Source organism: Rhincodon typus, unplaced genomic scaffold, assembly GCF_021869965.1.
Source record: "Rhincodon typus isolate 14 unplaced genomic scaffold, sRhiTyp1.1 hic_rhity00015097, whole genome shotgun sequence".
In the NCBI taxonomy this organism is placed as follows: Eukaryota; Metazoa; Chordata; class Chondrichthyes; order Orectolobiformes; family Rhincodontidae; genus Rhincodon; species Rhincodon typus.
Genome location: NW_025980735.1, coordinates 288 through 5,579, shown reverse-complemented (window position 1 = coordinate 5,579; position 5,292 = coordinate 288). Strand labels below are relative to the sequence as shown.

Below are 5,292 nucleotides of genomic sequence, written 5' to 3'. Positions count from 1 at the left end.
GCACTTGTGTCTCTGAGGAACCAAGCCTTTGTACACAATCACTCATTGTAACCAACATCAGTTGGCTTTTCTCAATACCAGAGTACTGCGCCCTCAGTTTCTAATGTTACTTCAGGTAAAATAAGCATTGGTGTGTCAGGTAAAACACCCTGAAGGAGGTCCAGTCACAGGGTATTAACAGCAAGAGCCATCTGGAAAAGATACTGGTTGAAGATAGAGGTCTACAGCTCATCAGAAGACCCATCGGCCCATAAGGTCTGTGCCAGTCAAAAGCAACCACCTCCCTATTCTCTAATCACATTTCCCCAGCACCTGGCCCCATAGCCTTGGCATCACAAGTGTACATCTAAATCTTTCTTCAACATGATGAGCTATTCTGCCTCTCTCACACTTACAGGCAGTGAGTTGCAAATTCCCCATCACCGACTGGATGAAAACATTTTCCCTCACATCCCCCTCTAAACCTCCTGCCCCTTACCTTCAATCTATGTCCCCAACCCCCCGGTCATTGATTCTTTCAAGAAGGGGGAAAGGTTTCTTCCTGTCTCCCGTATGTCTGCCCCTTATCATTTTATACATCTCAAAGAAGGAGGAGTTGGCGCCTTTGAGGGTGAAAGGGATTGAAGTGTCTGGGGGAGAAAGCAGGGAACCAGGGATTGAGTTGGATGGTCAGCTGTGACTCTCCCGAATGGGTGGGGCAATGGGCAGGCTGAATGGCCTCCTAGTTTCTCTCAGAACCAGGGACTGAGTTAGATGGTCAGCCGTGATCATAACGAATGGCAGAACAGGATAGGGGGGCTGAATGGTCTACTCCTGTTTCCTAGCTGCTGTCCTCCCCTTCAGCTTCCACAGCTCCAAGGAAAACCGCTCCATTCTAGCCCAGCTGACGGCTGGAACTTTTGGCCAGAATTCCTCCCAGGTTATGGTGCACCGTCACTGTGTGGGGCTCTTTAATCACACCGATTCAATGGCACTCACCAGCATTGTGTGCTGCTCCAATTACTGCATACTCCAGATTGCCGGCTGCTGCCCCTTCACCAGAAGCTTGGCATCTATTTCCAGTAGAAAGGGGAAGGGAAGGAAGTTGTCATTTCGAACACAATGCTTTCAACACCATGCTCGGCTTCAACAAAACAGCAAAGCTATCACAGAAAATACAATGCCCAGTGAGACCCTGTTATTACTTGGTCCCATGTCGCTGGTTTCCATCCGAACATGGAGCTTTCTCACCCTCAAGGAGCTGCCCAAATCCCCATCTGCTTTTCACTTATGTCCTTTGGTGAAGGAAATCTGCCATCCTTACCTGGTCTGGCCCATTTGTGACTCCAGAAGCTGGTTAACAAAACTGCCCGCTGGGGCAATTAGGGATGGGCAATAAATGCTGGCCCTGCCAGTGACACCAACATCCCTGTGAATGAATAAAAGCCACCTGGGACTTTCCAGGAGTATGGTTTCCTGGTTTGTTAGACTCGTGTTAGAAGGATATGGCAATACCCAAGCTTCCTCTCTCAATTCTTCTCCTCGTTGTCACTCCCTGATTAAGAGGAATCAGGGTAAACAATGGCAAATATAAAATTTGCAGTTTCATCCCCTTACTTCTTGGGCTGTGACACAGTTGAGGAATTGCCTGCAGGTAGAGAGATAACATTCTTAGCATATTGTACAGTAGGTTTGCACTGTTACAGACAGGAGCTGCAAAGACCTTTCTCAGTCATAAACAGACAGCAAACACATCAATAGATGAGAATCGTCAAACCCATATTAATGCACATTAACCAGCTGTGAAAGGGATCAGGTGAGTGTTCAGGTTAGTGTATGAGTGAGGGCCAAGGCCAGAGTTAGGGCTAGAGTTAGGGTTAGTGTTAAAGTTTAGAGTTAGGGTTAGCATTAGGGTTAAGGATTGTTTTATGTTGAGGGTTAGCATTCAGTTTAAGGTTAGTGTTAGGATTCGGATTAGGATTAGGGTTAGGGTTATGGTTAGATTTCAGGTTATGGTTGAGTCAGGGTTAGGGTTAAGGTTGGTTCAGGGTTAAGGTTAGGTTTAGGGTTAGCATTGGGTTAAGGCGAGGGTTACGGTGAGGGTCAGTGTTCAGGCTAGGGTGAGGCTTAAGCTTTGAGTTAGTGTATTGGTTTTAGTTAGCATTTGGCTGAGAGCCAAGATTAGAATGAGTATTATAGCTCGGTTTGGGACTAAGATTTAGTTTAGGGGGAGGTTTGAGTTTAGGTTAGGGTTATGATTAGTGGAGCAAGGACTCGAGGGGCTGAATGGCCTCCTCCTGTTCCTGGTTCACATGATCTTATGACTCTCCTCTTCTGAGGTGCTCTAACACGGAGTGGGGTAGTGATCACATTTACCCGATCCAGGAGGCTAACTTTGAGAGTGCTCTCCTTCCGAGTGTCAGGAACACGGTCTACCCCAGTTCCTGACCCATCACCACCTTCCCCAGGTCCCCCCACCCTGTTCAACTGAAAAGGTTACATTGGGGCGGGGACGGCAGTGCCATGATATGGGGAGGGGGAACAAATCCCATTCCCGTGGGACGTTACAGACCTGTGTCCCTCCTCCGGTGGATGAACCACGCCAACGCGATCAGGCCGGCGAACAGCAGAACTGGGACGAGCGAGGCCGCGATCTCCGTGGAATAACTCCGAGCTGAAATCCAACAACAATATTCGGCTCACGTTAACAAATTCGCTGGGAAGTTTTACCACATCAGCCCTGTATGAGGTACATGGTTAGCATCAGACGGACCAACCCCTGCAGATACGTAACTCCCTGCCACCATGGGGGTATGGAAAACGCGGAAGTATTCAGCCCATTGAGCTCCCTACTAAAATCCCACTTTCCTGCACTAGGCCCCCCTACAGCCTGGAACGTTATGGCACGTCGAGTGCTCATCCAAGTTCTTTTCAAAGGCTGGGAGATTTCCCACCTCAACTACCCTCCCAGGCCCCCACAACCCTCTGGGTGAAACAATCCTCAAATCCTCTCTAAACCTCCTGCCTTTCACTTTAAAATGATGCTGCCCTTGTTATTCACCCTTGGATAAAGATGAGCAGCTGCTTCCTATCCCCCCTCTCCCACCGCCATCCCTGTGCCACATAGACTTACACACCTCTATCAGTTTCCCCCTCAGCCTTCCCTGCTCCAAAGAAAACAGCCTGAGGTTATGGAGTCTCTCTTCATCGCTGAAATGCTCCACCCCAGGGCAACATCCTGGTGAATCTCCTCTGCACGCCCCTCTCCATAAGACTTATGCTTCCAGATTTTTATTGCGCTCAAGTTCCACCATCGGGTATGGGCGGATTTGAACTGAGATCCCGGGAACATGACCAAGGTAGTTGGATTAATAACCTCACGATAATACCACCCGGCGGTCACCTTCCCAATTGAGATGGCTAATTGTTTCTGACTGGCACAGACTGGATGGACCAAAAGGCCCTTCTCTGTGCCCTGTCTATGTTTGATCTGACTGTCACTGTTACCTCGCAGCGTGAATTCGATATAGTCGCTGGTCACGTGAAAAATGGTGCCGTTGGTTCCTTTGTTGATCGCTGCACAGTGATATCTCCCGACATTGTCTCTCCGGAATGAATGAATATCCAGCTCACCACCATCGGCAGTCACATGGGAGCTCGCACTGCCGTTTCTTAGCGGCAAGTTGTCACGGTACCAAATGAACTGGGGCTCAGTGCCTTCCCTCACCAGGCACCGGAGAACAAGGCGGTCCCCGGGCTGTATCTCAGTCCCGTTGGTGCGGGATATCAGCACAGCATCTGTGACAGGAACTGAGGAGAAAACACACCGAGTTCGAAAACCATGGAGTTCGCCCATCGATTGAGACTATCAGTGGGGACCAGTTTAATGCAAATAATTTAAAAGTGAGTTAAGCAGTTCGATGGATTCAAAATCTAATGGAGAGCTTTAATTCTCCCCAAAGATCAACATCTTGGAGATTATCATTGAGAGAGAAAAAAAAATCTAACCATCGCCCCCTCTGATGTTCAATAGTGTTGTCATTACTGCATCACTCAGTATTAACATCCTGGGGGTTACCATTAACAGACGATCTAACTATCAGCCCCTTGATGTTCAATGGTGCTACCATCACTGTATCCCCACACACTATCCTTGGGGGATGTTACCATTGAGCGAGTCATTGAGTCATACAGCGTGGAATAGGCCCTTCGGCCCACTGAGTCTAGACAGACAATAACTGCCCCTAAAGGTGCGCTAATTCCAATTTCCTGCCCTGGTTCCATATCCTTAAATGTTATGACATGACAAGTGCTTCTCCAAGTATATTTTAAAGGTGTTTCGGTTTCTGCTCGCCACTATATTCCCAGTCAGTGCATTCCTGATTCGCACGAAGCTGAGTGAAAAAGCTTTTTTTTGTCAAATCCTCTCTGAATCCCTTGCCCCTTCCACTAAATCTATGCCCCCTCATGATTGACCCCTCAACCAAGGGGAACAGGTGCTCTCCATTCACCCTGTCCAGCTCCCTCACAATCTTATACACCTCATTCATGACCCTCCTCAGGCTTCTCTGCTCTAAAAAAAATCCAAGCCTATCTAGAGATAGTGGAAGGTGCTTCTTTTCTGAAGAAGGGTCCAGACCCGAAACGTCAGCTTTCCTGCTCCTCTGATGCTGCTTGGCCTGCTGTGTTCTTCCAGCTCTGCACCTTGTTATCCCAAGCCTATCTAGTCTCTCTTTATAGCTCAATTTCTCCAACCCAGAAAACAACCTGGTGAAACTCTTCTGTACCCCCTCTAGTGCTATCACATCTTTCCTGTAGGGAGGAGACCAGAAATGCACACAGTACTCCAGATGCTCGGAATCCTGCAGCGAACAATTCACCTCCTGACTCCCCAGAGCCTATCTAACATCAACATTACACAAGTCAGTAGTGTGATGGAATACTCCCTACTTGCTTGGATGGGTGCAGCTCCAACAACACTTGAGAAGCTCAACACCATCCACGGAAAAAGCAGCCCCCACTTGATTGCCACATCCCCAAGCATCCAATCCCTACATCACTGATGCTCAGTTGCGACAATGTGTACCATCTACAAGACACACTGCAGAAATTCACCAAAGATTCTCAGGCAGCACCTTCCAAACCCATGGCCACTTCCATCTGGAAGGAAAAGGGCAGCAGATACATGGGAACACCAGTGCAAATTCCCCTCTGAGCCACTCACCATCCTGACTTGGAAATACGTCGGACGTTTCTTCAGTGTTGCTGGGCCATAATCCTGGAATTCCCTCCCTAAGAGCAATGTGGATCAAC

General features: G+C 48.4%; 1 long non-coding RNA gene across 2 annotated transcripts; it reads right to left on the bottom strand.

The window, feature by feature from the left end:
* Window positions 1-978: 978 nt before the first annotated feature.
* LOC109934054 lies at window positions 979-3,807 on the bottom strand. Of its 2 annotated transcripts, none has more exons than XR_007261723.1 (3): window positions 3,487-3,807; window positions 2,552-2,653; window positions 979-1,052 (listed from the first exon to the last, which is right to left on the bottom strand). It is a non-coding gene; the product is annotated as an uncharacterized LOC109934054 (long non-coding RNA). The 2 variants fall into 2 exon arrangements; XR_007261724.1 differs by having other exon boundaries at window positions 987-1,627.
* Between the last annotated feature and the right edge of the window lie 1,485 nt (window positions 3,808-5,292).